Raw genomic sequence first — 26,594 nt, 5'->3', positions numbered from 1 at the left:
GATCTATAATATACTTTAATATATGTTACTTTAATCTTTAATATACTTAAGAACAGGGCCCCAGACATCACACAGGGGGTCTGAAACACCGCACAGTGGTCCAAAATATCGCTGTGCTCTGCCTGGGGCCCCATATGCTGCCTGGGGCCCCTGTGCTCTGCCTGGGGCCCCATATGCTGCCTGGGGCCCCTGTGCTCTGCCTGGGGCCCCATGTTCTGCCTGGGGCCCCTGTGCTCTGCCTGGGGCCACTGTGCTCTGCCTGGGGCCTCATATGCTGCCTGGGGCCCCTGTGCTCTGCCTGGGGCCCCATATGCTGCCTGGGGCCCCTGTGCTCTGCCTGGGGCCCCATAGGCTGCCTGGGGCCCCTGTGCTCTACCTGGGACCACTGTGCTCTGCCTGGGGCCCCATATGCTGCCTGGGGCCCCTGTGCTCTGCCTGGGGCCCCTGTGCTCTGCCTGGGGCCCCATGTTCTGCCTGGGGCCACTGTGCTCTGCCTGGGGCCCCATAGGCTGCCTGGGGCCCCTGTACTCTGCCTGGGACCACTGTGCTCTGCCTGGGGCCCCATATGCTGCCTGGGGCCCCTGTGCTCTGCCTGGGGCCACTGTGCTCTGCCTGGGGCCCCATATGCTGCCTGGGGCCCCATATGCTGCCTGGGGCCCCTGTGCTCTGCCTGGGGCCCCATATGCTGCCTGGGGCCCCTGTGCTCTGCCTGGGGCCCCATGTTCTGCCTGGGGCCCCTGTGCTCTGTCTGGGGCCACTGTGCTCTGCCTGGGGCCCCATGTTCTGCCTGGGGCCACTGTGCTCTGCCTGGGGCCCCATAAGCTGCCTGGGGCCCCTGTGCTCTGCCTGGGACCACTGTGCTCTGCCTGGGGCCCCATATGCTGCCTGGGGCCCCTGTGCTCTGCCTGGGGCCACTGTGCTCTGCCTGGGGCCCCATATGCTGCCTGGGGCCACTGTGCTCTGCCTGGGGCCCCATATGCTGCCTGGGGCCCCTGTGCTCTGCCTGGGGCCCCATATGCCGCCTGGGGCCCCTGTGCTCTGCCTGGGGCCCCATGTTCTGCCTGGGGCCCCTGTGCTCTGCCTGGGGCCACTGTGCTCTGCCTGGGGCCCCATATGCTGCCTGGGGCCCCTGTGCTCTGCCTGGGGCCCCATATGCTGCCTGGGGCCCCTGTGCTCTGCCTGGGGCACCATATGCTGCCTGGGGCCCCTGTGCTCTGCCTGGGGCCCCATATGCTGCCTGGGGCCCCTGTGCTCTGCCTGGGGCCCCTGTGCTCTGCCTGGGGCCCCATGTTCTGCCTGGGGCCCCTGTGCTCTGCCTGGGGCCACTGTGCTCTGCCTGGGGCCCCAATGCTGCCTGGGGCCCCTGTGCTCTGCCTGGGGCCCCATATACTGCCTGGGGCCCCTGTGCTCTGCCTGGGGCCACTGTGCTCTGCCTGGGGCCCCTGTGCTCTGCCTGGGACCACTGTGCTCTGCCTGGGGCCTCATATGCTGCCTGGGGCCCCTGTGCTCTGCCTGGGGCCACTGTGCTCTGCCTGGGGCCCCATATGCTGCCTGGGGCCCCTGTGCTCTGCCTGGGTGTAGGACACTGGTGACGTCACTTATCTCCGGACATTAGCTCCGGACATTAGCTCCGGACATTAGCTCCGGACATTATCTCCGGACATTAGCTCCGGACAAAGCCACGGAAGTTGGCACAAATTGCAGGAAGTAGTATTCTAGGCAATTATATATTAGATATATTAATATTTGCTTCAGCGCGATAATGTTGAAAAGCCGGTAATTCAATTGCTGGCTTTTCATTTCTCCTGCCTAAACCCGACATGATATGAGACATGGTTTACATACAGTAAACCATGTCATATCCCCCTTTTTTTGCATATTCCACACTACTAATGTTAGTAGTGTGTATGTGCAAAATTTCGGCGCTGTAGCTATTAAATTTAAGGGTTAAATCGCGGAAAAAATTGGCGTGGGCTCCCGCGCAATTTTCTCCGCCAGAGTGGTAAAGCCAGTGACTGAGGGCAGATATTAATAGCCTAGAGAGGGTCCATGGTTATTGGCCCCCCCGGCTACAAACATCTGCCCCCAGCCACCCCAGAAAAGGCACATCTGGAAGATGCCCAATTCTGGCACTTGGCCACTCTCTTCCCACTCCCGTGTAGCTGTGGGATATGGGGTAATGAAGGGTTAATGCCACCTTGCTATTGTAAGGTGACATTAAGCCAGATTAATAATGGAGAGGCGTCAATTATGACACCTATCCATTATTAATCCAATTGTATGAAAGGGTTAAATTTAATAGCTACAGCGCCGAAATTTTGCACATACACACTACTAACATTAGTAGTGTGGAATATGCAAAAAAAAGGGGGATATGAGATGGTTTACTGTATGTAAACCATGTCTCATATCATGTCGGGTTTCGGCAGGAGAAATGAAAAGCCGGCAACTGAATTACCGGCTTTTCAACATTATCGCGCTGAAGCAAATATTAAAAACGTATGCTTCCCCATTGAATTGCATTGGGTTTCGTGTTTTGGCCGATCCCGACTTTTCAATAAGATCGGCCGATTTCACTCGACCCGACTTTTGAGAAAGTCGGGTTTCGTGAAACCCGACTCGATCTCAAAAAATGAAAAGTCGCTCAACCCTAATTCTAACCTGTCAGTGTAATTTTACTGTACACGGCACTAAATTGCTGTCTTTTTGAAAAGACACCGATGCGCATTTCTCGCAAGTCACACTGATGGTCCGTGTGGTGTGCGATATTTTCTCGCACCCATAGACTTTAATTGGCTAATCTTGGCCGATATACGGTAAAAATCACAGCATGCTGCGATTTCAAAGAAAAAAACTGATGATGGGATTAACATTGGTTCAAGTGCTACGCGATTTTTATCGCATAGCACTCGTCCGTATTTCTCTCTAGTGTGACTCCGGCCTAAATCAGAGAGTCATATTGCACATAATAGTTAATAAATAACATTTTCCACATGTCTACTTTACATCAGCACAAGTTTGGAAAACATTTTTTGTGTTATGAAGTTATAAGGGTTAAAAGTTGACCAGCGAGTTCTCATTTTTAAAACAAGATTTGCAAAACCATTTTTTTTAGGGACCACCTCACGTTTGAAGTGACTTTGAGGGACCTATATGACAGAAAATACCCAAAAGTGACATCATTCTAAAAACTGCACCCCTGAATGTACTCAAAACCACATTCAAGAAGTTTATTAACCCTTCAAGTGCTTCACAGAAATTTAAGGAATGTGGAAGGAAAAAATAAACATTTACTTTTCTTTCACAAAAATTTTCATTTAGACCTATTTTTGTTTACTTTTGCAAGGGTAACAGGAGAAAATGGACCATACAATTTGTTGTGCAATTTATTCTAAGCATATCGATATCCTATATGTGAGGGAAATCTACTGTTTGGGCACACGGCAGGGCTCGGAAGGAAAGGTGTTCCATTTCACTTTTTGAACGTAAAATTTGCTGGCATAATTAGCGGACGCCATGTCATGTTTGGAGAGCCCCTGATGTGCCTAAACAGTGAAAAAAACACAAGTGACACCATTTTGGAAACTAGACCCCTTAGGGAACTTATCTAGATGTAAATTAAGCACCTTGAACCCTCAGGTTCTTCACAGAAGTTTATAATGTTAAGAAGTGAAAATAAAAAAAAATCACATTTTTCCCGCAAAAATCTTTTTTACCTCCAAACAACATATTATAGCGCAGATTTTGCTGCACTTTTTTGAGGGTGCCATGTTACATTGGCAGAGCCCCTGAGGTGCCAACACAGCAGAAACCCCCAGCATAAGTTACCCCATTTTGCAAACTAAACCTCTCAATGAAGTTATCTAGGGGTGCAGTCATCATATTGACACCTCAGGTGTGTCACAGACTTTTATACCATTGGGCAGTGAAGATAAAATAATTTACATTTTTACCACCAAGATTGTGTGTTTTACATTTTCATACTGGGAAATGGGTAAAAATGGCACCGAAATTTGTCCCACAATTTCTACTGAACGTGGCAATACCCTATATGTGGTTGTACACTTCTGCTTAGCCATACAGAGAGACTCTGGAGGGACGGAATGCTATTTGCCTCCTGGATCGCAGATTTTCCTAGAATAGACATACAGAGTCCCTGTGTGCTAGAAGAGCAGCATCCCCCTTCAAGTGACCCCATTTTAGAAATTATAACCTTTTGGGAATTTATCTACAGATGTAGTGACGATTTTGACTCCATGGGTGTTTTCCAGAAAAAAGCAGCAGTGGATGTTGATGAGTGAAAATTGCAAACTCCAGTTGTATTGACCAGTATGCTGTAGTGACCAATACTGTACATTATGCCCAGCTCATGCTTCTGGAGACATGAACTCATAAGTTAGGCGGCTCTCATCACTACAGAAATCCCAAACATGTGGGCGCTAAATATGGTTTACACACAATGGGGCTCAGAAGGGAGGGGGCTGTTATGACCCCAATGGCAGAGGGTCTCAAAAGTACATACCAAGTCTGCAAACACAAAAAACCAGCTCATAGGGCAGTGGTAACTGGGCTGACCATATATCTAATCCTAGCACCACAAATAGCAGCAGCCGGGGAACGTGCCTACGTTGGTTCTAGACGTCTCGCGCCAGCCGGAGAACTAACTAACCCTAGAAGGGAAAAGATAGACCTTTCTTGCCTCCAGAGAAAAGACCCCAAAAGTTGGATACAAGCCCCCAACAAATAATAACGGTGAGGTAAGGAGAAAAGACAAACGTAAGAATGAACTAGATATTTAGCAAAGAGAGGCCCACTGACTAATAGCAGAATATAGTAAGATAACTTATATGGTCAGCAAAAAACCCTATCAAAATTTCCACGCTGGATATTCAAGAACCCCCGAACCGTCTAACGGCCCGGGGGGAGAACACCAGCCCCCTAGAGCTTCCAGCAAAATCAGGAATCACATTTAGTACAAGCTGGACAAAAAATAAGAGCAAAGCAAAAAACCAAAAAACAAGGAAGCAGGACTTAGCTTAATTTTGCAAGATCCAAGACCAGCAGACAGGAGCAAACAGAAAGGAACTGATTACAACGATACCAGGCACTGGACTGAGAAACCAGGAAGTTTATATAGCAACACTCCTGGACTAACGACCCAGGTGGGTGCCAAACTGAGGAAAGACAATCCCAGAGTCATATCACTAGTGACCACAAGAGGGAGCCAAAAAAGTCTAATTCACAACAGTACCCCCCCTTTAAGGAAGGGTCACCGAACCCTCACCAAGACCACCAGGGCGATCAGGATGAGCAGCGTGAAAGGCACGAACTAAATCGGCCGCATGCACATCAGAGGCAACCACCCAGGAATTATCCTCCTGACCATAGCCCTTCCACTTGACCAGATACTGAAGCCTCCGCCTGGAGAGACGAGAATCCAAGATCTTCTCCACCACGTACTCCAACTCGCCCTCAACCAACACCGGAGCAGGAGGCTCAACAGAAGGAACCACAGGTACAACGTACCGCCGCAACAAAGACCTATGGAATACGTTGTGAATGGCAAACGACATCGGAAGATCCAAGCGAAAGGACACAGGATTAAGGATTTCCAATATCTTGTAAGGACCGATGAAGCGAGGCTTAAATTTAGGAGAGGAGACCTTCATAGGAACAAATCAAGAAGACAGCCATACCAAATCCCCAACATGAAGTCGGGGACCCACACCGCGGCGGCGGTTGGCAAAACGCTGAGCCTTCTCCTGTGACAACTTTAAGTTGTCCACCACATGATTCCAGATCCGCTGCAACCTATCCACCACGGAATCTACCCCAGGACAGTCAGAAGGCTCCACATGTCCCGAGGAAAAACGAGGATGGAAATCAGAGTTGCAAAAAAAAGGCGAAACCAAAGTAGCGGAACTAGCCCGATTATTAAGGGCAAACTCGGCCAACGGCAAGAAGGTCACCCAATCATCCTGATCTGCAGAAACAAAACACCTCAAATAAGCCTCCAGAGTCTGATTAGTTCGCTCCGTTTGTCCATTAGTCTGAGGATGAAAGGCAGACGAAAACGACAAATCAATGCCCATCTTAGCACAAAAGGATCGCCAGAACCTGGAAACAAACTGGGATCCTCTGTCAGACACAATATTCTCAGGAATGCCGTGTAAACGAACCACATTCTGAAAGAACAAAGGAACTAGATCGGAAGAGGAAGGCAGCTTAGGCAAAGATACCAAATGGACCATCTTGGAAAAGCGATCACATACCACCCAGATGACAGACATGCCCTGAGACACCGGAAGATCTGAAATGAAATCCATGGAAATGTGTGTCCAAGGCCTCTTCGGGACAGGCAAGGGCAAGAGCAACCCGCTGGCACGAGAAAAGCAAGGCTTAGCTCGAGCACAAGTCCCACAGGACTGCACAAATGACCGCACATCCTGTGACAAGGAAGGCCACCAAAAGGACCTAGCCACCAGATCTCTGGTGCCAAAAATTCCCGGATGCCCTGCCAACACCGAGGAATGAACCTCGGAAATGACTCTGCCGGTCCACTTATCAGGAACAAACAGTCTGTCAGGTGGACAAGAGTCAGGTCTACCAGCCTGAAATCTCTGCAACACACGTCGCAAATCCGGAGAAATGGCTGACAGGATAACTCCCTCTTTGAGAATACCAACTGGTTCTGCGACTCCAGGAGAGTCAGGCACAAAGCTCCTTGAAAGAGCATCAGCCTTCACATTCTTTGAACCTGGTAAATACGAGACCACAAAGTCAAAACGGGAGAAAAACAATGACCAGCGGGCCTGTCTAGGATTCAGGCGTTTAGCAGACTCGAGATACATCAGATTTTTGTGAGCAGTCAAGACCACCACACGATGCTTAGCACCCTCGAGCCAATGACGCCACTCCTCAAATGCCCACTTCATGGCTAACAACTCCCGATTGCCAACATCATAATTCCGCTCAGCAGGCGAAAACTTCCTAGAGAAAAAAGCACATGGTCTCATTACAGAGCAACCAGGGCCTCTCTGCGACAAAACGGCCCCTGCCCCAATCTCAGAAGCATCCACTTCAACCTGAAAGGGAAGTGAGACATCAGGCTGGCACAAAACAGGCGCCGAAGTAAACCGGCGCTTCAACTCTTGAAAAGCTTCCACGGCTGCAGGAGCCCAGTTAGCAACATCAGAACCTTTCTTGGTCATATCCGTCAAAGGTTTAACAACGCTAGAAAAATTAGCGATAAAACGACGGTAGAAGTTAGCAAAACCCAAGAACTTCTGAAGACTCTTAACTGATGTGGGTTGAGTCCAATCATGAATAGCTCGGACCTTGACTGGGTCCATCTCCACCGCAGAAGGGGAAAAAATAAAACCCAAAAAGGGAACCTTCTGTACTCCAAAGAGACACTTTGAGCCCTTAACAAACAAAGCATTCTCACGCAAAACCTGAAACACCATCCTGACCTGCTCTACATGCGAGTCCCAATCATCAGAAAAAACCAGAATATCATCCAGATAAACAATCATAAATTTATCCAGATACTTCCGGAAAATATCATGCATAAAGGACTGAAACACTGAAGGAGCATTAGAGAGCCCGAAAGGCATCACCAAGTACTCAAAATGACCTTCGGGCGTATTAAATGCAGTTTTCCATTCATCTCCTTGCTTAATGCGCACAAGGTTGTACGCACCACGAAGATCTATCTTGGTGAACCACTTGGCACCTTTAATCCGGGCAAACAAGTCCGACAACAGAGGCAAAGGATACTGAAATTTAACAGTGATTTTATTCAGAAGCCGATAGTCAATACAAGGTCTCAAAGATCCGTCCTTCTTGGCCACAAAAAAGAATCCCGCACCAAGAGGGGAAGAGGATGGACGGATATGCCCCTTCTCCAGAGATTCCTTGATATACGAACGCATTGCGGTATGCTCAGGTACCGACAGATTAAATAATCTTCCCTTAGGAAATTTACTACCTGGAATCAAATCTATAGCGCAGTCACAGTCCCTATGAGGAGGAAGAGCACTGGACCTGGACTCGCTGAATACATCCTGGTAATCAGACAAATACTCAGGAACTTCCGAAGGAGTAGAGGAAGCAATAGACACCGGTGGGGAATCACCATGAATTCCCTGACAGCCCCAACTTGACACAGACATTGCCTTCCAATCCAAGACTGGATTATGGGTCTGTAACCATGGCAGACCCAAAACGACCAAATCATGCATTTTATGCAGAACAAGAAAACGAATCACCTCCCGATGTTCAGGAGTCATGCACTTGGTTACCTGTGTCCAAAACTGCGGTTTATTTTCCGCCAATGGCGTAGCATCAATACCTCTAAGAGGGATAGGATTTACCAACGGCTCAAGAACAAAACCACAGCGCTTGGCAAACGACAGATCCATAAGACTCAGGGCAGCACCTGAATCCACAAACGCCATAACAGGGTAGGAGGACAATGAGCAAATTAAAGTCACAGACAAAATAAATTTAGGTTGCAAATTACCAATGGCGACAGGACTAACAACCCTAGTTAGGCGTTTAGAGCATGCTGATATAACATGTGTAGAATCACCACAGTAAAAACACAACCCATTCTGACGTCTATGATTTTTCCGTTCATTTCTAGTCTGAATTCTACCACATTGCATTAAATCAGGTGTTTGTTCAGACAACACCACCAGAGGATTCGCGGCTTTGCGCTCCCGCAAACGCCGGTCAATTTGAATAGCCAGCGCCATGGAATCATTCAGACCTGTAGGAATGGAGAAACCCACCATCACATTCTTAATGGCTTCAGAAAGGCCATTTCTGAAATTTGCGGCCAGAGCACACTCATTCCACTGAGTAAGCACGGACCATTTCCGAAATTTTTGGCAATACACTTCAGCTTCATCCTGACCCTGAGAAATAGCCAGCAAGGCTTTTTCTGCCTGAATTTCAAGATTGGGTTCCTCGTAAAGCAATCCGAGCGCCAGAAAAAACGTATCAATATTTGCCAATGCCGGATCTCCTGGCGCTAGCGAGAAGGCCCAATCCTGAGGGTCGCCCCGTAAGAAAGAGATAACAATTTTTACTTGCTGAGCTGAGTCTCCAGATGAACGGGGTCTCAGAGACAGAAACAATTTACAATTATTCCTGAAATTCCTAAACTTAAATCGGTCTCCAGAGAACAGTTCAGGAATAGGTATTTTAGGTTCAGACATTGGACTACTGGTAACAAAATCTTGTATGCCCTGCACACGAGCAGCAAGCTGATCCACACTTGTAATCAAAGTCTGGACATTCATGTCTGCAGCAAGCACAAGCCACTCAGAGGTAAAGGGGAGGAAAAAAGAGAGGAAAGAAAAAAAAAAAAAAAACTCAGACTTTCCTTTCTTGTAATCCCACTTCTGCAATGCATTAAACATTCAACCTTGGCCTGGCATACTGTTATGACCCCAATGGCAGAGGGTCTCAAAAGTACATACCAAGTCTGCAAACACAAAAAACCAGCTCATAGGGCAGTGGTAACTGGGCTGACCATATATCTAATCCTAGCACCACAAATAGCAGCAGCCGGGGAACGTGCCTACGTTGGTTCTAGACGTCTCGCGCCAGCCGGAGAACTAACTAACCCTAGAAGGGAAAAGATAGACCTTTCTTGCCTCCAGAGAAAAGACCCCAAAAGTTGGATACAAGCCCCCAACAAATAATAACGGTGAGGTAAGGAGAAAAGACAAACGTAAGAATGAACTAGATATTTAGCAAAGAGAGGCCCACTGACTAATAGCAGAATATAGTAAGATGACTTATATGGTCAGCAAAAAACCCTATCAAAATTTCCACGCTGGATATTCAAGAACCCCCGAACCGTCTAACGGCCCGGGGGGAGAACACCAGCCCCCTAGAGCTTCCAGCAAAATCAGGAATCACATTTAGTACAAGCTGGACAAAAAATAAGAGCAAAGCAAAAAACCAAAAAACAAGGAAGCAGGACTTAGCTTAATTTTGCAAGATCCAAGACCAGCAGACAGGAGCAAACAGAAAGGAACTGATTACAACGATGCCAGGCACTGGACTGAGAAACCAGGAAGTTTATATGGCAACACCCCTGGACTAACGACCCAGGTGGGTGCCAAACTGAGGAAAGACAATCCCAGAGTCATATCACTAGTGACCACAAGAGGGAGCCAAAAAAGTCTAATTCACAACAGGGGGCATTTGGATTTGGGAGCGGAGAATTTGCTGAATTTCTTTTGGGGGTTGAGGAGCCATTTAGCTTTTCCAGAGCCTTCGTACTACCTGTAACGTGGAAGCCCCCTATGTGTCCATCAACAGATGATGGACCTGAGTGTGGACTTGCTCTTTTGTGGATTGAGTTGAAGCTTTTATTGGGAACATTTTACATAACGTTTGGGATCACAGTTATCCGGCGCTCTATGCTGACCGCTTACTTTGGGGTTTCCATCTAAATCTCTGAGTTACATGATTCAAATACAATTCCTGAGGGATCCATTCACTATAATGAGGCAGCAGAGTTAATCTGGACTCCGTCTGGCCTTTGTTCAGCGGTGTCCTTTTCAAAAATGCACAAAACTCTGGCTGACATCACTTTTATGCAATCCTAAAAAGACTGACACCCATGGATCACAAATTAGACAGCGTCCACAGTGCCTCCATCTGCCTTATTATAGGGAATCTTCCGCCAAAGGTTCCGTCTGAATCACGTATTTCAGAGAATTACACAGAAACCCCGATGCAAGTGCTCAGTGCAGATTGCAGGATAAATGTGCGCCGAGCCTTACTGCGATCTTTGGGAGGCAGAATGAAAAAATAAAGAACAGGCAAAGAATTGGTTTTATTTATTTTTTACAGCATTCCTTGTCCGGTATAAGTGATTAGGTGACTTTATTCTTCAGGTCGGTGCGATTACAGCGATATCAGATTTATATCGGGTATTTATGTTTGGCTGCAGACACACACTAAAAGACGCTTTTTATTGCGAAAATTAGTTTTTGCGTCACCATATTTTGAGAGCTAATAATAAAGAGATAATTTTTCCGTATTTTGGCCGACAGAGTCATGTTATGGCTTGTTTTTTGCGGGACGAGCTGACGTTTTTATACATACCATTTTCGGGCACATGACATTTTTTGATCGCTTTCTATTCCAATTTTTGGAGACAGAATCAACAAAAACCAGCAATTCAGAAATTGCTTTTTTTTTTTTTTTTTTTTTAACCGATCTAAGTGTAGTAAAATTCGTAAGGCAGTTTTATTCTTTGGTTCATTATGATTACAGTGATACCCAATTTATATCTTTTTTTACGTTTTAGCGCTTTTACACAATAAATACTATTTTATAGAAAAAATAATTTTTTCATCGCTTTATTCTGAGAGCTATAACTTTTTTATTTTTCTGCTGATGGAGCTGTATGGTGTCTTGCTTTTTGCAGGATAAGCTGACGTTTTCAGAGGTATCATTTTTATTTACATTCGTCTTTTTATTCCACTTCTTGTTTGGCAGTATGATGAAAAAGCAATGTTGTTTGCCTCGATTTTTATTTATTTATTTTTTACGGTGTTCACTGAAGGGTTTATCATGTGGGACAGTTTTAAAGAGCGGGTCGTTACGGACGCAGCGATACTAAATATGTGTACTTTTATTGTTTATTTTTTTATTTACATAAATGTATTTATTGGAAAAATATTAGTTTCTTTTTTTTCTTTATTTGGGGATTTAAAACAAAAATATTTTTACACTTTCTAATATTTTTTTAAAAACTTTTTTACATTGTCCCAGGGTGCAGAACATCGGAGGAGCGACTGACAGGAAGGGAAGGAGGCTCTGAGCAGGCACTGAGAAGTCACCTTCCCTGAAGGACCCTGCGGCCATCTTGCGACTGGGGGTCTCCATGGAGACCATCAGGACAACGCAATCGTATCACGTTGTCCTAATGAAAGTGACAGGGAGCCCACTCCCTGCACAATGCTCCTCGATGACATTGTCACTAGTGACAGCAGCATCAAAGAGGTTAAATGCCTGCGATCGGTGCTAGCACCGATCGTGAGCATTGCTGCACAGTGTCAGCTCTCACACAGAGCTGACACCCGCACCTGATCGCCATGGCGCTCAGCCTCAGGCCATGCGATCAGTGTGCCGTACCTGTACTGCTCTTTGTGGGAACGCGGCTCCCACAGAGCAGTACATGTACGGCGCATGTCGGGAAGGGGTGCAAAGGGAAAATAGAGGAGGTTCATTCAGATGTGGGTCTGCTTCGCCAGGACAATCAGGCCATGAGAAACCATGTCTCTGAGGCTGAGTCAAGAGTGTCTGACCTAGAAGATAAAATACCACATATGGCTACAAAACTAACTAAGGTTGCGGGGTCCATATATGCATAGCGACAAAAAGCTGACGACCTTGAGAATCGAATGGGCAAAAATAACAAGGATCATACAGTGGGTACGGAATGTATTCAGACCCCTTTAAATTTTTCACTCTTTGTTTCATTGCAGCCATTTGGTAAGTTCAAAAAAGTTCATTTTTTTTCCACTCTGCACCCCATCTTAACTGAAAAAACAGAAATATAGTAATTTTTTTGCAAATTTATTAAAAAAGAAAAACTAAAATATCACATGATCGTAAGTATTCAGACCCCTTGCTCAGTATTGAGTAGAAGCACCCTTTTGATCTAGTACAGCCATGAGTTTTCTTGGGAATGATAATGTAACAAGGTGGCACGGGGTGGTAGTCATGGGTGAGTCCACTAAGGCACAGTCAGTGAGCACCCCGGCCCCTTGCACATAGAAAAACAGATAAAGTCCCGGTCCTGCAGCACAGTCAGTTACCTCTATCACAGGATTGCTCTCCACTCTGGAAACACGTTATCATGCTGCTGCAATGCAGGTCGGTGCAGGCTTCACTAGCTGGCAATCAACAATGGCCTGTACCTTCCCGGGATCCATCCGAAACCCATTGGCAGAAGGGATGATCCCCAAAAAGGAAAGCTCTTGGACACAAAACAAACATTTCTCGGGTTTAGCGAACAGAGAATTTCCCCGTAACCTATGAAGAACAGCAAGTTCTGAAACACTGTGGGCGCGTTCGTGAGACCGAAGGGCATGACCAAATTTTCAAACAGACCCTCGGAGGTGAGAAATGCCATTTTCCACTGATCCCCTTCCCAAATGCGGATAAGGTTATATGCTCCCCTGAGATCGAGTTTGGAAAACTTCTTAGCCCAAGACAATTGGTTATAAAGATCTGGAATGAGTGAGAGAAGGTAGGTATTTCTCACCGTAATTTTATTTAGTGCCCGGAAATCGAGGCATGGGCGTAAACCACCATCTTTTTTCATGACAAAAAAGAATCCAGCGGCCACAGATGAAACAGAAGGATGGATGTGACCTTTACGTAGACTATCAGAGATATCGTTTTTCATAGCAGTACGTTCTGGGCCAGAAAGATTGTGCAAATGGGCTTTGGGCAATTTAGAACCCGGAATAAGATTAATTTTACAATCATACGGACGATATGATAGCAAGACCTTAGCTTCTTTTTCGGAGAACACGTCCCCAAAATCCTTCAGGTATACTGGAATACCCTCCAGATTAATGGCAGATACAAAAAACAGCAGAAAGGCAACCACTGGAACAATTAGGACCCCATTTAACAATATCACAGGATCCCCAGTGTATAACAGGATTATGCCTCTGTAGCCAGGGGAACCCCAACACCAGTCCCCCAGGAAGATTATTCATAACATAAGATTTGTTCCTGGTGCAAGGAACCCACCTTGAGGAAGAACTCCTCCGAGACAAACTTAATAACATTTTGAGCCAGTGGTGTCTTATCAATGGCAATGATATAGATGGGAGTCTCTAGCCTAACTGTCCCTAACTTTAACTTGGACACCAGACTAGAGTCAATGGAAGATCCCCAGTCCACAAAAGCAGAAGTGAATACATAACCATCTCCATAACACAGTTCCACCTCTAACAAAAATTTTTGAAATGATGAAAATGGTACCCTGAGAGTCTGGGTGACCTCCTCAACAATCACCAAGACTCGGAAGCTTGTTAATCGATGGACAAGAGGGGCAGTCCTTCCAATGTCCCGAATCTCCACAATAAAAACATAATTTCCCATCACGTCGTCGCTTCCTCTCCTTCTTCTTGGAGTTGGTGGCCCCCACCTCCATAGGTTCATATGGTGGCAAAACAACAGGATTAGCAGAGAGCAACGGAACCTCTCGCTGTGTAACACCTATTTACTGCAGCCTCCGATCCATACGGATAGTCTGAGTCACAGCCTCATCCAATGAGCTGGGTGGTGGATGGAGAGCCAGAGCATCCTTCAAGTGATCCGACAATCCTCTCCTGAACTGACATCTCAGTGCATAATCATCCCAGGACACCTCAGTGGACCCTCAACGGAACTCGGAACTATACCATACAGCTGATAGCTTACCCTGAAAGAGACTCATGATTGTGTCCTCTGCCACTCTGACCCGGTCAGTCAGGCTCATCAAAAATAAGTACTAAGACGTCAAAGAACTTATCAATAGACATATGATCAGGGGCAGTAGCAGGTACAGAGAAAGCTCACGACTGAGGTCCCTCCCGAAGTAAAGAAATTATTATCCCCACTTGCTGACTCTCATCTCTAGAAGATCGGGATCTAAGAGAAAACAACTCGCAATTCTCCTTGAATGTACGGAACTTCTCCTTTTCCCCTGAGAAGGTATCTGGGAGCCTGACTGTAGGTTCAGGAGAGTGCAATGAGACATCAACAGTGTCAGAGTGCATACAGCCAGACTGGGAAGAAGATCCCTGAAAAGATTTTACTGTGTCAGAAAGCTCTCTTTGCAGGTGGTTATGAGAAGTGGCCAAGGCTCTATGTTCCACTGACAGATCCTGCATAATTTGCGTCCAACTAGCCATTTGATTCGCCAAGGTACGGAGTGGATTCATGGTAAGCAGAGCAGAGAAAAAAAACTATTTCTGGTTCAGTTATAATATCATGCTGCTGCATTGCAGGTAGGTGCAGGCTTCACTAGATGGCAGTAGAGGGGAAGCAGTTCTGCACCTAACCTGCAGTGCAACAGTGAGGCTTCTACAAATGGCAGCAGAATAGTCAAAACAAGCAGGGTCAAATCCTAGACTGTAGCGCAGTACCAAAGGAATAAGCAAACTCGCGGTCAGAGACAAGCCAGGGGGTTAGTAACGGTCAGGATTAGATGAGCCAAAAGACAAAGGACAGAAACAGGTCAGGATAAACGTGAAGTCAAACCAGGGAGTCTGCACACTAAAGGGAAACACTGAGTCAAGACGGGAACAGGGGAAAACAGAGACACAGGTTCTGACAACAAACACAGCAGGACAAATTGGAGCAATCAGAGTCAGCTACAGCAGCACTATGCAGAAACTATAACTGACATGATCTTCAGGACACAGAGGGGCTAAATAGCAAACCTGAGACCAGACTGAGGCTGAGAAAAGTTAACCCCTGACATGATCAGACCGGGAAAAGGGAAGACAGGACTCAAAACCCGGTCTGGATCATGACACACGTCCTCAGATACACCACAGGTCACGATTCTGTCCAACGTTAGAAACTTTAATGAACATGAAGTAACATGAGGAAAATAAAGTAATGCTTCCTGCGCTATCCCTGCATCTACAACGAGATATTCTGCATCAATGGCTCCCGTCCGGGTTTGGGAGCCGCAAAAGTCCTTCTGGGGATGGTCCCCCAACACTAGGGCCTGTATACACTGCCCAGCAGTCCTTGACAGTGTCCCCTGCTCCTGGCTGGGAAGCACATCCTGCCTCAGGCAAGCCAAGCCTGCCCAGGCTCTGCTGCAAGACCAGGAAATCCTTTTCCTGTAAACCTGTTGCACAGCCTCTCAGCTGAACTCCTCCCAACAGTTTAACCCTATGTTGCCTTTCTATCCCTAAGCTTGTGCATAACAAACACATCACATTACAGTGTACACAGTGCAAGAACAGGCAAACACAGCACATTACATTGGTAAAACATTGCACATTACACATTAATACACAGGACAACAATGTGAAACATGGGGGAACCATTGGGGTGGTGCATGGGCTCAGTGTGTAGGAGAGAGGAGGCAATTGGGGGTCCGCGCCACCTCCTTCAATGCAACAAGTTTTTCACACCTGGATTTGGGGATCCTCTGCCATTCCTCCTTGCAGATCCTCTCCAGTTCCGTCAGGTTGGATGGTGAACGTTGGTGGACAGCCATTTTCAGGTCTCTGCAGAGATGTTCAATTGGGTTTAGGTCAGGCCTCTGGCTGGGCCAGTCAAGAATGGTCACAGAGTTGTTCTGAAGCCACTCCTTTGTTATTTTAGCTGCGTGCTTAGGGTCATTGTCTTGTTGGAAGGTGACCCTTCAGCCAAGTCTGAGGTCCAGAGCACTCTGGAAACGGTTTTCATCCAGGATATCTCTGTACTTGGCCGCATTCATGTTTCCTTCAATAACAATCAGTCGTCCTGTCCCTGCAGCTGAAAAACACCCCCATAGCATGATGCTGCCACCACTGTATTTCACTGTTGCGATTGTATTGGGCAGGTGATGAGTGGGCTTTCATATGTCTTGCACTGAGGAGAGGCTTCCATTGAGCCACTCTGCCATAAAGGCCTGACTGGTGGAGGGCTGCAGTGATTGTTGACTTTGTGGAACTTTCTCCCATCTCCCTACTGCATCTCTGCAGCTCAGCCACAAAGATCTTCGGGTTCTTCTTTACATCTCCCTCCAAGGCTCTTCTCCTATGATTGTTCAGTTTGGCTGGACGGCCAGGTCTAGGAAGACTTCTGGTGGTCCCATACTTCTTCCATGTAAGGATTATGGAGGCTACTCTGCTCTTAGGAACCTTGAGTACTGCAGAAATTCTGCAATGAAACAAAAGTGAAAAGTTTAAAGAGGTCTGAATACCTTCCGTACCCACTGTATTTTCAATCACAGCGTGGTCATCTGCTGATGTTCCCCTATACGCACAATTAGGGTGCACCACATAGCTGTAGTCAGGAGTTCCTGGTTAGGACCCACTCAGATTTTTTGCCCACCCCTAAGCTGAAACCCTAGCTACGCCTCTGGAAGGTAATCTGGATAAAACATGACTAGTTGATAAGTCTCAGGTGATAACATCCCCATTTTCTAATACTCTGTCAACTTATATGGAAGGTAATGGTTGAATAGATCTGTGGAGAATACACCACCCAGGAGTCAAATCATACAGATGTCACTCATCAACTAAGAATACATTATCTAGACTAGATTACATATTCTGTTCTAGTAATGTGGCTGTCTTAGTGGACAATGTGGAACAAGGGGTTAGAGAAATCTCGGATCATGATCTGGGATTTTAACTCTTAAATTGGAGCAGACATTGGGTAGACATTCATGGAAGCTTAACCATTTTTGGATTAAATCGATAGTTCTGAATTATAGGATTCCTGACCAATTAAGGTGTTTTGTGGAAGCTCATCCAACACCAATGTTAGTGTTAACCCATTTTGGGACATGTTGAAGGCATTACTCAAAGGTTGCCTCTCCTCTACTATTTGATATATATAAAAAAAAAAACTATTTCACAAGATGATGCTGGCATTGAACAAAGGCTTAGGGAAGATAAACAATCCTATATTTCTAGTCCATGGTTACATTGCCATAAATTATATACTCAACATTTGGATTCCAGATCTAAAATTAAATTGTTTTTCACCCTACAATCATATTTTGAATTGGGAAATCAGTCCAGTAAGCTCTTGGCTTTTATGGTTTGTAGACATAACAATGCTAATACTATACTTAGGATTTGGGCACATAGTGGCCAGGTGGTTACTTTTGCAGAAGACATCTTAGATGGCTTTCATGGGTACTATAATTAATTATATAGTTCCATGAGCATTGATGATGGGGCAGAATGTCTTTCATACCTATCAGATCTTGATATCCCCAAGTTGAGCTCCTCCCAACAATCTTTCTTAGATGCAGATATCACCTTAGAGGAAACACCTGTGACTTTGACTAACATGGCCTCAGGTAAGGCCCCTGGACTGGATGGTCTACCACTAGAACTCTTTCATAAATACCATGTTTCCCTGGTTCCACATCTCCTGGAGGTCTTTTCTGAAGCCTTACAAAATGGTTCTTTGCCCACATACTTTTACGACGCTAATATTATTGTTTTGAGAAACAATGGAAATGACCCTCTAGAATGTAGATCTTATCATCCTATTTTGTTATTAAATGTAGATTACAAAATACTTACGAAAAATGCTAGCTATGAGGCTCAATAAAGTAATTCTCTCCATTGTGCACCGAGATCAAACTGGTTTTATGCCTGGAGAAAAATACCTCTATCAATATTAGAAGAGCACAATCTATAGCCCAATATAGTTCATTTAAAATGGAGAATAGTTGGGTCTTGTCTTCGCTGGATGCAGCCAAGGCCTTTGATTCATTAGAATAGCCATTCCTCTCTGCTTGCGTACCATTTGCCTAAAATGCACGCTAATAAATGTATATAATCGTTTCCCTTAATTGGCATTCTTAAATCCCAAGGTTCACAAGGTCTTATATCTAGTTTATATACAGTGGGGAAAAAAATATTTAGTCAGCCACCAACTGTGCAAGTTCTCCCACTTAAAAAGATGAGAGAGGCCTGTAATTGACATCATAGGTAGACCACAACTATGAGGGTCAAAATGAGAAAACAAATCCAGAAAATCACCTTCTCTGATTTGGCAAGATTTATTTTGCAAATTATGGTGGAAAATAAGTATTTGGTCATTAACAAAAGTTCATCTCAATATTTTGTTATATATCCTTTGTTGGCAATTACAGAGGTCAGACGTTTTCTGTAAGTCTTCACAAGGTTGGCACACACTGTTGGTGGTATGTTGGCCCATTCCTCCATGTAGATGTCCTCTAGAGCAGTGATGTTTTCGGCCTGTCGCTGGGCACAACGGACTTTCAACTCCCTCCAATGGTTTTCTATGGCGTTGAGATCTGGAGACTGGCTAGGCCACTCCAGGACCTTCATATGCTTCTTACGAAGCCACTCCTTCTTTGCCCTGGCGATGTGCTTGGGATCATTATCATGCTGAAAGACCCAACCACGTTTCATCTTCAATGCCCTTGCTGATGGAAGGTTTTCACTCCAAATCTCACGATACATGGCCCCATTCATTCTTTCATGTACACAGATCAGTTGTCCTAGTCCCTTTGCAGAGGAATAGCCCTAAAGCATGATGTTGTCACCCCCATGCTTCACAGTAGGTATGGTGTTCTTTGGATGCCACTCAGCATTCTGTCTCCTCCAAACACGACAAGTTTTGTTTCTACCAAACAGTTCTGCTTTGGTTTCATCAGACCATATGACATTCTCCCAGTACTCTTCTGGATAATCCAAATGCTCTGTAGCAAACTGCAGACGGGCCTGGACATGTACTGGCTTAAGCAGGGGGACACGTCTGGCACTGCAGGATTGAGTCCCTGGTGGCGTAGTGTGTTACTGATGGTAGCCTTTGTTACGGTGGTGCCAGCTCTATGCAAGTCATTCACTAGGTCCCTGTCATGTTCCCAATGGCAGGGAATTAAACACATAACACGGGCAAAAACAGGACGAGCTCTAGGGTGATGGAACCTGAGCTGACCGCGATCCTGAACCTCAACACTCAACTAACAGCAGCCGGGGAACGTTCCTGGGGGGACTCTAGACGTCTCGCGCCAGCCGGAGATCTAGCTACCCCTATCAGAAGAATCACAGACCTATCTTGCCTCCAGAGAAATATTCCCACAGAAATAGCAGCCCCCCACATATAATGACGGTGAAATGAGAGGAAGGCACAAACGGAGTTATGAAAACAGATTCAGCAAAATGAGGCCCGCTTAAGCTAGATAGCAGAGGATACAAAAGGTGAACTGCGCGGTCAGCTTAAAACCCTTCAAAATACCATCCTGAAATTACTTGAACTCATGTGCCAACTCATGGTACATGAGTGGTAATTTCAGCCCACTAGAGCAACCAGCAGCAGAGAATTACATATCTGCAAGCTGGACTAAAAACATGAAAGCAAACATGAAACAGGGAAATGCAGACTTAGCTTGTCTTGAAGGCCTAGGAGCAGGTAGCAAAGGTAACAGAGACACACTGATACATTGATAGCCGGCAAGGGAATGACAGGAAAGCCAGGTTAAATAGGAAACACACAGACTCTGATGGACATGTGGAAACCAGAGACCGCAACCCACCAAAGTCACCCAGTACCAGTTGTAACCACCAGAGGGAGCCCAAAAACAGAATCCACAACAGTACCCCCCCCTTGAGGAGGGGTCACCGAACCCTCACGAGAACCCCCAGGGCGATCAGGATGAGCTCTATGGAAGGCGCGGACCAAATCAGTCGCATGAACATCAGAGGCGACCACCCAGGAATTATCCTCCTGACCATAACCCTTCCACTTAACCAAATACTGGAGTTTACGTCTGGAAACACGAGAATCCAAGATCTTCTCAACAACATACTCCAATTCTCCCTCCACCAGCACCGGAGCAGGAGGCTCAACCGAAGGAACAATGGGCACCTCATACCTCCGCAATAACGACCGATGGAACACATTATGAATAGCAAACGATGCTGGGAGATCCAAACGAAAAGATACAGGGTTAAGAATCTCCAAGATCTTATAAGGACCGATGAACCGAGGCTTGAACTTAGGAGAAGAGACCTTCATAGGGACAAAACGAGAAGACAACCACACCAAGTCCCCAACAAGAAGTCGGGGACCCACGCGGCGACGGCGATTAGCAAACTGCTGAGTCTTCTCCTGAGACAACTTCAAATTGTCCACCACCTGATTCCAAATCTGATGTAGCCTGTCCACCACCACGTCCACTCCAGGACAATCCGAAGGCTCCACCTGACCAGAGGAAAAACGAGGATGAAACCCCGAATTACAAAAGAAAGGAGAAACCAAAGTAGCAGAACTAGCCCGATTATTAAGGGCAAATTCGGCCAGTGGCAAAAAGGCAACCCAGTCATCTTGATCAGCAGAAACAAAACACCTTAAATAAGTTTCCAAGGTCTGATTAGTTCGCTCCGTCTGGCCATTCGTCTGAGGATGGAATGCAGACGAGAAAGACAAATCAATGCCCATCTTAGCACAAAACGTCCGCCAAAATCTAGACACAAACTGGGATCCCCTGTCAGAAACGATATTCTCCGGAATCCCATGCAAACGAACCACATTCTGAAAAAATAAAGGGACCAACTCAGAGGAGGAAGGCAACTTAGGCAAGGGTACCAAATGAACCATCTTAGAGAAGCGGTCACACACAACCCAGATAACGGACATTTTCTGTGAGACAGGGAGATCTGAAATAAAATCCATGGAAATGTGCGTCCAAGGCCTCTTCGGGATAGGCAAGGATAACAACAACCCACTGGCCCAAGAACAGCAAGGCTTAGCCCGAGCACACACTTCACAAGACTGCACAAAGGTGCGCACATCCCTTGACAAGGAAGGCCACCAAAAAGACCTGGCCACCAAGTCTCTAGTACCAAATATTCCAGGATGACCAGCCAACACAGAAGAATGGACCTCGGAGATGACTCTACTGGTCCAATCATCCGGAACAAACAGTCTTTCTGGTGGACAACGATCAGGTTTATCCGCCTGAAACTCCTGCAATGCACGTCGCAAATCTGGGGAGACGGCGGACAATATTACCCCATCCCTAAGGATACCAGTAGGCCCAGAGTCTCCAGGAGAGTCAGGCACAAAACTCCTGGAAGGAGCATCTGCCTTCACATTCTTTGAACCTGGCAGGTATGAAACCACAAAATTGAAACGAGAAAAAAACAACGACCAACGAGCCTGTCTAGGATTCAGACGCCTGGCAGACTCAAGGTAAATCAGATTTTTGTGATCAGTCAAGACCACCACACGATGTCTAGCACCCTCAAGCCAATGAGGCCACTCCTCAAATGCCCACTTCATGGCCAAAAGCTCCCGATTACCCACATCATAATTGCGCTCGGCGGGCGAGAATTTTCTAGAAAAGAACGCACATGGCTTCATCACCGAGCCATCGGAACTTCTCTGTGACAAAACCGCCCCCGCTCCAATCTCGGAAGCATCAACCTCAACCTGAAAAGGAAGTGAAACATCTGGTTGACATAACACAGGAGCAGAAGAAAACCGGCGCTTAAGTTCCTGAAAGGCCTCCACAGCCGTAGGAGACCAATTAGCAACATCAGCACCCTTTTTAGTCAAATCAGTCAAAGGTTTAACAACACTGGAAAAATTAGTAATGAACCGATGATAAAAATTAGCAAAACAGAAGAACTTCTGAAGACTCTTAACAGATGTAGGTTGTGTCCAGTCACAAATCGCCTGAACCTTGACGGGATCCATCTCAATAGTAGAAGGAGAAAAAATGTACCCCAAAAAAGAAATCTTCTGGACTCCGAAGAGACATTTTGAGCCCTTCACAAACAGAGAATTGGCCCGCAGGACTTGAAACACCTTCCTGACCTGTAGAACATGAGACTCCCAGTCATCAGAAAACACCAAAATATCATCCAAATACACAATCATAAACTTATCCAGATATTCACGGAAAATATTGTGCATAAAGGACTGAAAGACTGAAGGAGCATTAGAAAGTCCAAAAGGCATTACCAAATACTCAAAATGGCCCTCAGGCGTATTAAATGCGGTTTTCCACTCATCACCCTGCTTTATCCGCACAAGATTATACGCACCGCGAAGATCTATCTTAGTGAACCACCTAGCCCCCTTAATGCGAGCAAACAAATCAGTCAATAATGGCAATGGATACTGATATTTGACTGTAATCTTATTCAGAAGGCGATAATCTATACAAGGCCTCAGGGAACCATCTTTTTTTGCCACGAAAAAAAAACCTGCTCCCAGAGGGGACGAAGATGGACGAATATGTCCCTTTTCCAAGGACTCCTTGATATAATTCCGCATAGCAGTATGCTCTGGCACTGACAGATTAAATAAACGACCCTTAGGGAACTTACTGCCAGGAATTAATTCTATAGCACAGTCACAATCCCTATGAGGAGGGAGCGAATTGAGCTTAGGCTCCTCAAAAACATCCCGATAGTCAGACAAAAACGCAGGGACCTCAGAAGGAGTAGATGAAGCGATTGAAATCAGAGGTGCATCATCATGAACCCCCCGACATCCCCAGCTTAACACAGACATTGTTTTCCAATCCAGGACTGGATTATGAGTTTGTAACCATGGCAGACCAAGCACTAGTACATCATGTAAATTATACAGTACAAGGAAGCGAATCACCTCCTGATGAACGGGAGTCATGCGCATGGTCACTTGTGTCCAGTACTGCGGTTTATTCATAGCCAATGGTGTAGAGTCAATTCCCTTCAAAGGAATAGGAACTTCCAGAGGCTCCAGACTAAAACCGCAGCGTTTGGCAAATGACCAATCCATAAGACTCAGGGCAGCGCCCGAATCCACATAGGCATCGACGGAAATGGATGACAGTGAACAAATCAGAGTTACAGACAAAATGAACTTAGACTGCAGAGTACTAATGGCAAAAGATTTATCAACCTTTTTTGTGCGTTTAGAGCATGCTGATATAACATGAGCTGAATCACCACAATAAAAACACAATCCATTTTTCCGCCTATAATTTTGCCGTTCACTTCTGGACTGAATTCTATCACATTGCATAGTCTCAGGTGCCTGTTCAGAAGACACCGCCAACTGGTGCACAGGTTTGCGCTCCCGTAAACGCCGATCAATCTGAATGGCCATAGCCATAGACTCATTCAGACCTGTAGGCGCAGGGAACCCCACCATAATATCCTTAATGGCCTCAGAAAGACCATCTCTGAAGTTTGCAGCCAGGGCGCACTCATTCCACTGAGTAAGCACCGACCATTTCTGAAATTTTTGACAATATACTTCCGCTTCATCATGCCCCTGAGAGAGGGCTAATAAAGCCTTTTCAGCCTGAATCTCCAGGTTAGGTTCCTCATAGAGCAATCCCAGTGCCAGAAAAAACGCATCCACACTGAGCAATGCAGGATCCCCTGGTGCCAATGCAAATGCCCAATTCTGAGGGTCGCCCCGCAGGAAAGATATTACAATCTTGACCTGCTGAACAGGGTCTCCAGAGGAGCGAGATTTCAAAGAAAGAAACAATTTGCAATTGTTCCTGAAATTCAGGAAGGTAGATCTATCTCCAGAAAAAAACTCTGGAATAGGAATTCTAGGTTCAGACATAGGAGTGTGAACAACAAAATCCTGTATGTTTTGAACTTTTACAGCAAGATTATTCAGGCTGGAAGCCAAACTCTGGACATCCATGTTAAACAGCTAAGGTCAGAGCCATTCAAGGGTTAAGAGGAGGTAAGAAGCAGCTAGACAGCAATTAAGGGCTAGGCAGCAAAACTCTGAGGGGAAAAAAAAAAATTTCCCTTCAACACTTCTTTTTCTCCTGCTTCAGCCCAAACAATTAACACTTTGTGGGCCGGCTATACTGTCATGTTCCCAATGGCAGGGAATTAAACACATAACACGGGCAAAAACAGGACGAGCTCTAGGGTGATGGAACCTGAGCTGACCGCGATCCTGAACCTCAACACTCAACTAACAGCAGCCGGGGAACGTTCCTGGGGGGACTCTAGACGTCTCGCGCCAGCCGGAGATCTAGCTACCCCTATCAGAAGAATCACAGACCTATCTTGCCTCCAGAGAAATATTCCCACAGAAATAGCAGCCCCCCACATATAATGACGGTGAAATGAGAGGAAGGCACAAACGGAGTTATGAAAACAGATTCAGCAAAATGAGGCCCGCTTAAGCTAGATAGCAGAGGATACAAAAGGTGAACTGCGCGGTCAGCTTAAAACCCTTCAAAATACCATCCTGAAATTACTTGAACTCATGTGCCAACTCATGGTACATGAGTGGTAATTTCAGCCCACTAGAGCAACCAGCAGCAGAGAATTACATATCTGCAAGCTGGACTAAAAACATGAAAGCAAACATGAAACAGGGAAATGCAGACTTAGCTTGTCTTGAAGGCCTAGGAGCAGGTAGCAAAGGTAACAGAGACACACTGATACATTGATAGCCGGCAAGGGAATGATAGAAAAGCCAGGTTAAATAGGAAACACCCAGCCTCTGATGGACAGGTGGAAACCAGAGACCGCAACCCACCAAAGTCACCCAGTACCAGTTGTAACCACCAGAGGGAGCCCAAAAACAGAATCCACAACAGGTCCCCCCGTGTGGTTCTGGGATTTTTGATCACCATTCTTGTGATCATTTTGAGTCACCCCACGAGTGAGACCTTGCATGGAGCCCCAGATCGACGGAGATTATCAGTGGTCTTGCATGTCTTCCATTTTCTTATTATTGCTCCCACAGTTGATTTCATCACACCAAGCTGCTTGCCTATTGCAGATTCAGTCTTCCTAGCTTGGTGCAAGGCTACAATTTTGTTTCTGGTGTCCTTTGACAACTCTTTGGTCTTCACCACAGTGGAGTTTGGAGTGTGACTGTTTGAGGTTGTGGACAGGTGTCTTTTATACTGATAACAAGTTCAAACAGCAAACAGGTGCCATTACTACAGGTAATGAGTGGAGGACAGAGGAGGCTCTTAAAGAAGAAGTTACAGGTCTGTGAGAGCCAGAAATCTTGCATGTTTTTAGTGACCAAATACTTGTTTTCCACCATAATTTGCAAAATAAATCTTGCCAAATCAGACAAGATGATTTTCTGGATTTGCTTTCTCATTTTGACTCTCATAGTTGTGGTCTACCTATGATGTCAATTAGAGGCCTCTCTTATCTTTTTAAGTGGGAGATTTTGAACAATTGGTGGCTGACTTAAATACTTTTTCCCCCACTGTACCTGCTATCAACAGGCTTAAATCTGAACCCACTAAGGGTAAAAGAAAAATGGAAACTCATAATACCTAATAGTCACGAGGAGGTTTGGGAGGGAGTTTTGGAATCCCCTATTCTCCTCTCCCCCTTGGCAAATAACAAAATTATTCAACTATATATTATTTACCAGTCATATATTCAGAATGGGATGTTTTCCTACCTCACAATGTTTATGATGTTATAGCCAGGATACAAATTTTATACATATAATTTGTGCTTGCCCAATTGTTTTATCTTTTTGGCGTGAGGTGACTGTCTTCTCTTTAAAGGGAACCTGTCACCTGAATTTGGCGGGACCCGTTTTGGGTCATATGGGCGGGGTTTTCGGGTGTTTGATTCACCCTTTCCTTACCCGCTGGCTGCATGCCGGCTGCAATATTGGATTGAAGTTCATTCTCTGTCCTCCGGAGTACACCCCAGCGCAAGGCAATATTGCCTTGCGCAGACATGTACTCTGGAGGACAGAGAATGAACTTCAATCTAATATTGCGGCCAGCATGCAGCCAGCGGGTAAGGAAAGGATGAATCAAACACCCAAAAACCCCGCCCATATGACCCAAAACTGGTCCCGCCAAATTCAGGTGACAGGTTCCCTTTAATATC

This window comes from Ranitomeya variabilis, chromosome 6 (genome assembly GCF_051348905.1).
Source record: "Ranitomeya variabilis isolate aRanVar5 chromosome 6, aRanVar5.hap1, whole genome shotgun sequence".
In the NCBI taxonomy this organism is placed as follows: Eukaryota; Metazoa; Chordata; class Amphibia; order Anura; family Dendrobatidae; genus Ranitomeya; species Ranitomeya variabilis.
This window is presented reverse-complemented; position numbering follows the sequence as displayed.